The sequence below is a fragment of the Bos taurus genome, chromosome 28, assembly GCF_002263795.3.
Source record: "Bos taurus isolate L1 Dominette 01449 registration number 42190680 breed Hereford chromosome 28, ARS-UCD2.0, whole genome shotgun sequence".
NCBI classification, from domain to species: Eukaryota; Metazoa; Chordata; class Mammalia; order Artiodactyla; family Bovidae; genus Bos; species Bos taurus.
In genome coordinates this window covers 26,877,588-26,890,438 of record NC_037355.1, presented here as the reverse complement: position 1 = coordinate 26,890,438, position 12,851 = coordinate 26,877,588, and the positions used below count along the sequence as shown (strand labels likewise).

Genomic DNA, 12,851 nt, shown 5'->3' with positions numbered 1-12,851 from the left:
TGGCATCATCTGTTTGCTCTGTAATACCTGGGCACTCCTCTAGAGCAAATCCAGGGGGAATGTGCTCCAGGGCCTTGGACCAGAAGCTTTAGCAGGACTTGGAGCTCATTAAAAATGCAGTATTGGCCCCACCTCCTGAATCAGAGTCGGAGTTGGAACGAGCGCCCCAGTGATTCTCAGGGGAATCACTGATTCGCAGGCATTGTCAAGTGTGAGGAGAGGAGCAGCGCACTGGATTCCTCCCTTATCCCACAGGCTCAGGGACCTGTGGGGTGGTCCTGGCACAGCTCATCAAAGAACACAGCCCCTGTCCACTCGCCTGTTCAGGAAGTCCTGGAACCATGCCCATGACAGATGGACACCACCTCTGCTTGTCTATCTCCAAGGACAGGCAGCTCACCTGCTCCTAAAGTTGTCCATCTCCTGAGTGGTCCCACTAGACCACTCCAGATTTTTTGTTTTAAATAACTTTTATTCCTGGATATAAAATATTTCACTCTAAAAACTTTGAAAAGCAACTGCTGCTGCTAAGTCACTTCAGTCGTGTCCGACTCTGTGCGACCCCACAGACGGCAGACCACCAGGCTCCCCCATCCCTGGGATTCTCCAGGCAAGAACACTGGAGTGGGTTGCCATTTCCTTCTCCAATGCATACAAGTGAAAAGTGAAAGTGAAGTTGCCCAGCTGTGTCAGACTCTTAGCGACCCCATGGACTGCAGTCTACCAGGCTCCTCCAACTACCCGCCCCCCCCAAAAAAAAGAAAAGTAAAAAGTCAGAGGTGATCAGAGATGGAATAGTAACATGAAGCTCACCTCCTCCCATGTACATCAGAAATACATCTACATATGGAACGATTCTCACAGAATATCTGCCAAACGTTGGCAGAAGACTCCCAGCCTCTGAAAGAGCAAGACAGTCTCATGGAACTGGGAAGCACAAAAAAGAAAAAAAAACAAAAACTGAGGAAGGAAGTAGAACTGGACCTGTGCCCCGTGGAGGAAGCTATTAAAGAGGGGAGTTTCCTGCACCTGGGAAGTCCCTCACCAGCAGGGAAGTCAACTGGGACAGAGGGGAAGCGTTGGAGCCTCGGAGGAGAACGCAGCAACTGGTTTGAAGCCGCTAGAATGGAAAGAAACCTGTACATGCGGTCAGTACCATCACTCTACACTCCCCAGCCTGAGACACGTGGCCACCAATGTGGACAGGGGCTGGGTGCAGAAGCTTGGGCTTTGGAGATCGGGCCTGGGGAGGGGACCGGGGTGGGCTATGAGCAAAGGGGCTAGAGTTTGGTGTGACCCCATCTGAGGGTTTATGCAGAGGAGGCCTGGGCTTCCTTAGAGACCAGGTGCCACTGTATGGGCAGTGCACAGGAAGAGGGGCAAAACACCATATAGCCTTTTTCCCTACATGAGCTCGCAGGCGGCAGGACATTACCTACAGGAGCTCCAGGGGTGTGTGTAAGCCGCCATTACTGCTCCCCTTCCCCCTAGACTTCAGGCGCATTCACATGCCTCTACAATCCTCCCCAACACCTTGCCCCAGGCTTTAGGAGCTGTCTCAAGCCACTGCTTTCACCTCTCAGGCTCCAGAAGTGGTCGCAGACTCCCTCTGCTCCCATGGCGTGCTCCAGGGGCACGTGTGAGCCACACTGCCACAGAGAACCCCATGACCAGCCACCAAATGCTACATCTGCACATCCCCATCAAGGAGATAATGGCCAGCACACACTGAGGAAAGAGGTGACAGGCATCCCTACTGAAAACAACCCTTGCACCAAAAATATTAAACCCACACAAGCTACACAGGGATGTTCCCACATATAAATGGCCCTCTAAGACCACAGTAGATAATTGTTTCTCCTAAACTCACAGAATAAGAGAAATAGAAGCAAAATGAAGAAGCAGAAGAAACATTCCCAGTTAAGACCAAGATAATTCCCCTGAAAGAACAAACAATGAAACAGACCTCTTGAATCTAACAGACATTGACTTCAAAAAGGAGATACTGAATGAATTAAGAAAGGCTACTGATAGAAATTCAGTTCAGTTCAGTTCAGTTGCTCAGTCGTGTCTGACTCTTTGCGACCCCATGAATCACAGCACGCCAGGCCTCCCTGTCCATCACCAACTCCCGGAGTTCACTCAAACTCATGCCATCAAGTCAGTGATGCCATCCAGCCATCTCATCCTCTGTTGTCCCCTTCTCCTCCTGCCCCCAATCCCTCCCAGCATCAGGGTCTTTTCCAATGAGTCAACTCTTTGTATGAGGTGGCCAAAGTATTGGAGTTTCAGCTTCAGCATCAGTCCTTCCAATGAACACCCAGGACTGATCTCCTTTAGGATGGACTGGTTGGATATCCTTGCAGTCCAAGGGACTCTCAAGAGTCTTCTCCAACACCACAGTTCAAAAGCATGAATGACAGAAATTCAGAGTACTGTAAATAGGAACTAGAAACTATAAAGAGGAACCAAGAAAAATAAAGCTCATTTGCTGAGATGAAAGTGAACTAAAGGCAATGAATAGCAGAATAAACAATGCAGAATAACAAATAAATGAGCTAGAAGAATGATGGAAATCACCCAATAAGGATAGTAGACAGAAAGCAAAATTTTAAAAAAATGAAAGCAATATAAAACAACTATGAGATAAAATAAGACATGCCAACTGATACATAATTGGGATTCTAGAAGGTGAAGAAAGAAAAAAAAGGATTAAAAATGTACATGAAGAAATTATGGCTAAAAACTTGCAAACCAAAAGACAGAAACATATCCAGGTATAGGAAGCACAGAAGGTCCCAAACAAGGTAAACCCAAACATACATATACAAAGATATAATAAAAATGGAAAAAGTTAAAGAGAGGAGTCTAAAGGCAGCAAGAGAAAAGCACAGAATTAATTATAAGGGAATCCCCATAAAGCTATCACTTGATTTTTCTACAGAAATATTGCAGACCAGAAGGGAGAGGCAAGATATATGCAAAGTCCTGAAGGGAAAAAAAATCTGCAATCTACCCAACAATATTATTATTTAGAATAGAAGAAGAAAGAAAAAATTTCTCAGATAAGCAAAAACTAAAAGAATATAGCAACACTAAACTTACTCCAAAGGAAATATTAATAAGTCTCCTCTAAATAGAAAAGAAGTAAGAATACACAGGAAAGATGGGACTTCCCTGGTGGTCCAGTTCCTAAGATTCCATGCTCCCAAAGCAGGGAACCTGGGTTCAACCCCTGGCCAGGGAACTAGATCCCATATGCTGCAACTAAGCCCCACTGCAGCCAAATAAATAAGTAAATAAATATTTTTTTAAAAAAAGAATATACAGGAAAGAGAAAATCACAATTGGAAAGCAAATCACCTAAATAAGACAGTACACCAATTTAAAAAAGAAAAAAATTTCTGTGGAAGCAATGATAACCACAATTAACAGCAAAAGGATGACCATGAAGATGTAAAAAAGGTCATCAAAATCATAAAATGTGGGGGAGGAGAGTTAGAAATGTTGATTTTTTTCATTTCTTAGAATGTGTTTAAGCCTGTAAGACTATCAGTCTAAGGCAAGTAAACACAGGATAGAGTTAATATACTCGAAAAAAAGGGTAACCACAAATCAAAAATATGCACAAAAACTAAAAGGAAGAGAACATAAGTGTAATACGAAAGAACATCAACAGTCCACAAAAGGAAAAACAAATAAAGGGATAGACAAGAAATATAAAATCAACAGGAAAACAAGATTTAAAAGGCAATAAATACATATCTATTCATTCAAATGTCAGTGGACTAAATGCTCCAGTCAAAAAATACAGGCTGACAGACTGGATAAAAAAACAAGCACTACAATATGCTGCCTACAAGAGACCCACTTCAGGGCAAAGGACACACAGAGGTTGAAAGTGAGGGGGTACAGAAAGGTATTTTTTGAAAACAGAAATTAAAAGAAAGTGGGGGTCACAATACTCATATCAGACAAAATAGACTCTAAAGCACAGACTATAAAGAAGGGCAGTATATAATGATAAAAGGATCAATACAAGGAGAGGATCTTACACTTGTCAACAAAAATGCACTTAATATCCGAGCTCCTAAACGTGTAAAACAAATAGTAACAGACATAAGTGGAAAAGAAGACAAGAATACAAAAATGGTAGGAGACTTTAACACCCCATTCACATCAATGGACAGATCTTCTAGACAAAAAGTCAATAAGACAGCACATATCCTAAATGATACAATAAAACATACTTAATGGATATTTTCAGGATATTACATCCAAAAAAAGCACAGAATACACATTCTTTTCAAGTGCATAAGGAACATTCTCTAGGACTGACCACATAAAAGGACACAAAACAAGCCTCAACAAATTTAAGGATATAGAAGTTATCTCAGGCATCTCTTCTGACCACAATGGCAGGAAACCAGAAATCAGTCACAGGAAAAAAGAGAGGAAAAAACAATTACATGGAGACTAAACAATATGCTACTAAAAAAACAATGGGTCAACGATGAAGTCAAGGAGGACATTTTAAAATATCTTGAGACAAAAAACAATGAAAACACAACCATACCAAATCTGTGGGATGCAGCAAAAGCAGTTCTAGATGGAAGTTCACAGTGATATAAGCTTTCCTCAAAAAAATGAGAAAAATCTCAAATAAACAAGCTAATCTACCACTTATAAGAATTAGAAAAAGAAGAACAAACAAAACCTAAAGTCAGAAGAAAGGAGGAGTAATAAAGATCCGAGAGAAAATAAAACAGAGAGAAGGAAAACAATGGAATCAAGAGGCAATTCTTTGAAAGGGTAAACAAGATTGACAAACCTCTGACCAGGCTCGTCAAGAAGAAAAGAGAGAACTCAGATAAACAAAAAAGAAATGAAAAAGGAAACTAACGACCACTATTGCAAGAAAAAAAAAAAAACATATGAGAATACTATCAACAATTATATGTCAACAAATTCAATAACCCAGAAGAAATGGACAAGTATCTAGAAACATACAGCCCACCAAAACTGAATCAAGAAGAAATATATAATTTAAAAAGACCAGTCACTAGAGGTGAAATAGAATTTTAAAACTCTCTACAAACAAAAGCCCAGAACCAGATGGCTTCAAGGCAAATTATACCAAACATTCAAAGAAGAGTCTATACTGATCCCTCTCAAACTCTTCCCAAAAAGTTGAGGAGGAGGGAAAACTCCCAAAGACATTCTATGACGCAACCACCACTATGATACCAAAACCACAAAAGACACCACCAAAAAATAAAATTATGGGCTGGTGTCATTGATGAATATAAATGCAAAAATTCTCAACAAAATATTAACGGGCTGAATCCAGCAACATAAAAAATATCATATACTACAACCAAGCAGGATTCATCATCCCAAGTTCACAAGGATGGTTCCATATATACATATTAATCAATGTGATACACCACTTAAACAATAGACAAAAACCACATGATCATCTCAATAAATACAGAAAAAGCACTAGACAAACCACTCATGATAAACATCCTTACCAAAGTGGGTACAGAGGGAATCTCTCTCTACATAGGAAAAACTATTTATGATGAACCCACAGTGAAAAGCTGATAGCCTTGCTACTAAAATTTGGAACAAGATAAGGATGCCCACTCTCACCTCTTCCACTCAACACAGTATTGGAAGTCCTATCCACAGTTATAAGACAAGAAAAATAAATAAAAGATATCCAAATTGGAAGGCAAAAGGTAAAACTGTCATTATATGCAGATGACATGATTCTATATACTCTAAAGACTCCACACAAAAGCTATTAAAACTGATAACTGAATCCAGTAAGGTAGCAAGATACAAGATTAACATACAGAAACTGGCTGCATTTCTTTACATTTGTAATTAAATATCAGAAAGGGAATGTAAAAAAAACCCCAATAACGTTCAAAATCACACCCCCCAAAAATAAAATTAGGAATAAATCTGACCAAGGAGGTGAAATAATTATATGCTGAGAACTCTAAATCATTAACAAAGGAAACTGAAGATGATTCAAAGAAATGGAAAGATAGCAAAATGCTCTGGGATTGGAATAATTAATATTGTTAAAATGGCCACACTACCCAATGCAAACTACAGATTCCATGCCATCCTTATTAAACTGCCTATGATGTTTTTCACAGAACTAGAACAAATAATCCAAATTAAACTTACATGGAACCATAAAAGACCTGGAATTGCCAAAGTAATCCTAAAGATAAAGAGCAAAACAGGAGACAAAACCCTCCCAGACATCAGACAACACTATAGATCTACAGTAATCAAAACAGCATGATATTGGCACAAAAAAGACATACAGATCAGTGGAACAGAATCGAGATCCCAGAAACAAACCCACATACCTACTGTCAATTAATCTTGAACAAAGGAGGGTCCTAATCAAGCTTACAAGCTTTTGCACAGCAAAGTATATTATTAACAAAAAAAAGAAAAGACAACCTACAGAATAGGAGAAAATATTTGTAAACAATGAGATTGACAAAGGCTTAATTTTCAAAATAAACAAACAACTCATACAACAACAAAAAAACATTATCAAAAAAAAATGGGCAGAAGACTTAACCAGACATTTCTCCAAAGAAATACAAATAATACATACATGAAAAGATCTCAACACTGCTAATTATTACAGAAATGCAAATCAAAACTACAACAAGGTACCACCTCACAACAGTCGGAATGCCCATCAATGAAAAGTCTGCAAATAACAAATGGTGGAGAGGATGTGGGGAAAAGGGAGCCCTCCTACACTGTTGGTTGGAATGCAAGTTGGTACAGCCACTATGAAAACAGTATGGAGGTTCTTCAGAAAACTAAAAATAGAAAAACCACATGATACAGCGATCATTTCACTCCTGGGCATATATCTGGACAAAACTATAATCCCAAAAGATACATGCACCGCACTATGTTCATAGCAACACTAATCGCAACAGCCAAGACATGGAAACAATCTAAATGTCCATCAACAGATGAATGGATAAAGAAGATGTGGTACACACACACACACACACACAGGAATGCTACTCAGCCACTGAAAATGAAATAATGCCATGTGCAGCAACATCGATGGATCTGGAGATTATCACTTTAAATTAAGTCAGACAAAGACAAATACCATATGATATCACTTACATGTGGCATCTAAAATATAACACAAATGAACTCATCTATGAAACAGAAACAGACTCAGACTTAGAGAACAGATTTGTGGTTGCCAAGGGGGAGGGGGTTGGGGGAGGGACGGAGTAGGAGGTTGGTGTTAGTAGATATACGCTATTATATATGGAATGATGGACAAGATCCTACGGTACAGCACAGAGAACTATATTCAATATCCTATGATAAATCATAATAGAAAAGAATATTTTAAAAAAGAATGTATATATATGTGTGTGTGTGTGTGTGTAACTGAACCACTTTGCCATACAGCAGAAATACAACACTGTAAATCAACTATTCTTCAATTAAAAAAAGAAGCTCCCAAGTTAGAAAAAATAAGAAAAAAATACTTAAGTCTCCCATTAGTATCAACCAGATACATAATAAGTACCATTAACACAGCTTCCTGCCACACACGTGTATGCATGTGTCATTTTACAAAATTAGAATAATACTGAATATACTTCTTGCAATTTCCTTATTTCATTAAACATCATTCTGTGGATTTAAAGCATCACCTCTAATGCCTACATGTGATGAGCATGTAACTACTCCCCTAGGAGAAGTGGCTTATCCAGGAGGAGATATGATGTGTTCACTGAGTCAGTGTCAGTACCCAGCAGTGCAGCTACCAGGAGTCAGAGTCCTGGGTTTCATCCCCAGCACTGCCCCTTAGCAGCTGGGTGGCTTGGGGCATGTCAGGTGACTCCTTCAGTTCAGTTCAGTCGCTCAGTCGTGTCCAACTCTTTGCAACCCCATGAATTGCAGCACGCCAGGCCTCCCTGTCCATCACCAACTCCTGGAGTTCACTCAAACTCATGTCCACTGAGTCGGTGATGCCATCCAGCCATCTCATCCTCTGTCTTCCCCTTCTCCTCCTGCCCCCAATCCCTCCCAGCAGCAGGGTCTTTTCCGATGAGTCAACTCTTCGCATGAGGTGGCCAAAGTATTGGACTTTCAGCTTTAACATCAGTCCTTTCCAGTGAACATCCAGGACTGATTTCCTTTAGGATGGACTGGTTGGACCTCCTTGCAGTCCAAGGAACTAAAAGAGTCTTCTCCAACACCACAGTTCAAAAGCATCAATTCTTCGGCGCTCAGCTTTCTTCACAGTCCAACTCTCACATCCATACATGACCACTGGAAAAACCATAGCCTTGACTAGACGGACCTTTGTTGGCAAAGTAAGAATCTCTGTTCCTGTAGAATGGGGACCATAATGGCTGTCATGGGGCTGGCATGTGGATGCTCATGCCAACTCAATATCTGGGGATGATGAGTGAGCACCACAGGCAGGGAGGCCCATGGGTATGGTCAGTGATGGAGCAGAAGTGGAACCCAGCCTCTGAGTCTTGCCAGCACAGCTTCCTGGGGGTGAGGATGGAGATTTGTGCATGACCCTGTTCTCACCACTTTACCCCGCCATGCCCTTCAGCTCATGAGCAAAGGAACCAGCCTACAATCCACAAAGGGATTGCTGTCCAGCAGATGGAGGAGGAACGGCATGGCCAACCCCTCACATGCGAGTTCCTTGGGGATGGGAAGGTGGGGACGGGGACCAGAGATCTGTTCCTGTGCTGATGCACCCCTCCTTGTCCTCCTCACAAGGACAGAGCCTGTGAGCACAGAGCTGCAACAGCAGAAGCCCGGGCACCATGGAGCCCCAGCCCACTCTCCCAACCATAAGAGGTGCCAGCATCAGGCTTCGCCCCTGCCTGGCACCCATGTCTGGACCCAAATAGGACCAGAGACCAGTGCCTGCTGCAGGACAGCAGGCCCCCCAACCCCCAGCACACATAACAGTGGACAATGCGATGGGCGGGGGGACCTCCCTCCACCCTCCTCCCCTCTCTGGCAGAAGCAGAGACATCATGGGAGCCAAGTGCTCAAATGCATAAACGGATGACATCCTTCTCCACTGCTTGCCCATGACTCATCCTAGGAGACCATGAACATGTATTCTACCTCACAGGATTTCAACCTGAGGACTCTGACGACTCACTGAAATGATATGCAAGCAGCAATAGGATGACACAAAGAACCCCAGCATCTCAGCCCCTGCAATACCCTACAGGGCCGTCCCACCACACAAGGGCATGGCTGGTGTCTCAGACCCCACTGATGTGCGCTGTAAGAGTGCAACCACGGATGGGGTGATAAGCAATGCACGCTCCACACAGCCATCTCTGGGCACCTTGTATACACATGTAAATCCACCAGTGACCCCAGGACAGGGAGAGCGCAACTAAGATCCCACAAGCTTCGTGGTAACATGGCCAAAGGAAAAAAAAACTAGAGTACCCAGGCCACTGCCTTCCTGCCCCCCTCTCTCTCCAAAGTGGACCAGTCAGAGTGCTGCCAGAATCCTTCCACGTGACTCATTTGTGTCCCTCATTCAACATGCCAACCTCGCCAATCAAAGGCTGCAGTGAGCCCTGCTCTAACACTGCATCTCCAGGCTGGCACGCTGGGAGAGAGGGGGCTGCTGTTCTCTGTGCAGGATGGAGAATCAGAGCCAAGTGTTTGATACAGGTGGGAGGTTGAATGGCACTTCCTGACACAAAGTCCCAGTCCCAGGTCACTGTCCTAAATGCAAATGCAGAGCAAGTAGGAAGGGACATGCCATCTGGAGAGACCCCTCGGTGCTCTGGAATAATCTGGACACTAAAGGGACAGACAGGTGTACCAAGCCCTTGGTGCAGATCCCTCATGCTCCACCCCAGGGGTCAGGAGAGAGGAAGACAGTGAGTGTGGGAAGAAGATCCTTGACTGAGAAGGTCATCAACTCTTCACAGGAGATGGGCAGAGGCTTGATGTAGGGGTAGGGAAGTCAGGAACTACATGAAGCCACCATGACAGCCCCGAAGTTATTGGCAATCAAGGTAACTGAGGCCCCCTCCACATGACGGGGAGCTTCTTCCTAGCCCGTCAAGGCACTCTTGGCCCTTAGAAAGTTCCCCATGCCATGAGACCCATTCAGTCTTCCTGTGCACCTCCCCCACTGGCCTCAAGTCTCCCTCTTGAGCGCATCGGCTCCACTCCTGGGGACAGACAGTGACCACAGTCTCTCAGGAATTTGCCTCCAAGCTCACATCAGTCAAAGAGAATGTCTTACAGGCAGCAAGAGAGAAAGAAGACAAGCCACAAACTAAGGAAGGACCACTGTGTTGGGAGTAGGTTTTCAACAGTAACAAGGGAGACCCTGAAGTAACACCATCAAAGCACCAAGAAACCATCAACCTAGGATCCTGGACCCAGCAAACCATCTTCTAAGAACCATGATGAAATGAAGACATTAGCAAGTACAAGAAAACAGATAGGCACATGGACCCCACTAAAGGATCCATAGGAAAGGAAGATGGAAAATGAACTCTGTCTCCGAAGACAGCCTAAGTACAAGACTGGATGAAGAGTTTTGAGGCTGTGATAGGCGCATGGTTCAGCAATGAGAGACAGTCTGATCTTTTCTTAGATTAAATAAGGATAATGAAAAGAAAGCAGCTAAATTTTCTCTCTTATTCCCCCCTCCGAAAGTAGGGTTGGCCTTGCCATTTTAGGTCCCCCAGTCCGACTGTCTCTGGGGCTCTGGCTCATGTATACACATCCCTCTTGGCCCTTGAGTGGGACCTCAGTGACTTTGATTCAGCTGTAGCTATGCTGACACTCTGCACAGGACAAGGAGGTGGCTGGACATGACTGCCATGCTCAGCAGAACTGCAGAGGCTGCCAGGCACATGGGTTCCACCCACAGCCCTGACCTGGTGCTGGAGCCCCAGAGAGAGGGTGAGGCTGCCTGAGTGGCCCAGGACCCCAGCCTTCTGGCACACACACAGGGCTGCTCCCCAACAGGCTCTGGCCTGGCTGTGCACTCAAGGCCTGGCTCTGTCAGCCTCTGCCCCTCACGACTACTTCTCAAATGCCAGAGGTGAGGCCAACAAGCCAGCTCAGGGGAGATCAGGAATTGCTTCCCGTGGTTGTACACACAAGCATGATTGCTCCAAGACACACCCATGGAGCAGAAAAGAACACTGTGTCTGGTCTCCCTGCTCCCCGCACCTCGGCCAAATTCAAGGTCATCTGCTAAGACCCCCTCAGTTTAGAGTTCTACATAACATACTGGTCTGGGATGGCTATTGGTTGTGTACGAGAAAAACAAGGAAAGGTCAAGACTCTTTCTAATCAAGGGGAGACAAAACCACAGAACTCTGGTCACTCAACACATACAATGCATCAGGCACCATGCTGAGGGCACTCTTCCAGAGGCAGGAATTATTCTTGTTTCACACATGAGAAATCCAAGGCTCTGAGAGGTTAAGTAAGTAACTTGCCCAAGGTCACCCAGCTAGAAAGTGGGAGGGCCGGGATCAAATCTTTGTGGCTATTAGCCACTATACACAGCGGCTATCCAGAACCAGTTTCAGTAGCAGGCTGGCTGGGGTGGTGGTAAAGATGAAGGGAGGGTTTTCTATGTCCAGTGAACAGTCACACAATCCAGTGAACAGTCAGGGTTTGTTGTAAAAACCCTTTCTCTGCTCTCCTGTAACCCTGCATGGCCAGGCCTCCCAAGGGCCTTGTGGTCAAGCCCAGGGAGTAGGAAGAAGGGAAGGAGGGTCTACTGGGTGGGAGCTCTGCCCGAAGGCAGGCTCAGACTCAGGGTGCCTGCAGCAGAAATGCCCAAGTTTCAGCCCACGGTTGGATGGGGAGAGCTAAGCCCTGGGGAGCCCATGTGAGTAGGCCTTCTCTTCTGCATCAAGCTGGCAGCTGGCAGCCTTTCCTTCTGGACCAAGCTAAGATGGGCTTCTCCTCCTTCCTTCCAGCAGAGATGGTTCCTGGCAAACCCCAAGGGGGCCAACCTCACTCCTAGGGACCATTGCTTCTGAGGGGCTACAGAGCACAGTGTCTACCTACTGCTTGGCTGCTAGGTCCAGCAGGGCTCCACAGGGAGGGGCAACATGGAAAAAGCCTGTCCCTGGGGTCTCAGGACCGCCCTGTGCTCAAACAGAAGAGGTCACACACTGTCACCCAAGGGCTGACACAGCCCACACTTCCCAGCATCATCTCCGCAAACCCTCCCAGCAACCTGCCTGGAAAGAAGTCATAATCCTTCTTTCCTTTTAAATCAATATACTTCAAATTTTAGAATAGCTTCAAATTTTCAGAAAAGCAGCATGGAGAGTGCGGAGCTAACTGTGATTAATATCTGCCATGACTATGATACATTTGTCACCATGCACAAACCAATACTGACATACTCTGTGTGTGTGTGATAGTCATTCAGTCATGTCCAACTCTTTGTGACCCCATGGACTGTAGCCCACCAGGCTCCTCTGTCCATGGGATTTTCCAGGCAAGAATACTGGAGTGGGTTGCCATTCCCTTCTCCAGTGGATCTTCCTAACCCAGGGATCGAACCCAGGTCTCCTACATTGCAGGCAGATTCTTTACTGCCTGAGCTACCAGGGAATTACTTACTAACATCCGTATTTTTTCCAGTTTTCCTAATATATGGGTGTTGTCCCTTTTTGGGGCTCCAGGATCCCATCCAGGTCAGCACATTGCATTTAGTCATTTTATCTCCTTCTCGGATGGCAAGGAGATCAAACAAGTCAATCCTAAAGGAAACCAACCCTGAATATTCA

At 44.4% G+C, this 12,851-nt stretch overlaps 1 protein-coding gene across 2 annotated transcripts in view; it reads right to left on the bottom strand.

The window, feature by feature from the left end:
- ADAMTS14 (ADAM metallopeptidase with thrombospondin type 1 motif 14) overlaps positions 1 to 12,851 on the bottom strand; it is a 95,251-nt gene that overhangs the window by 32,128 nt on the left and 50,272 nt on the right. The window lies entirely within an intron of this gene.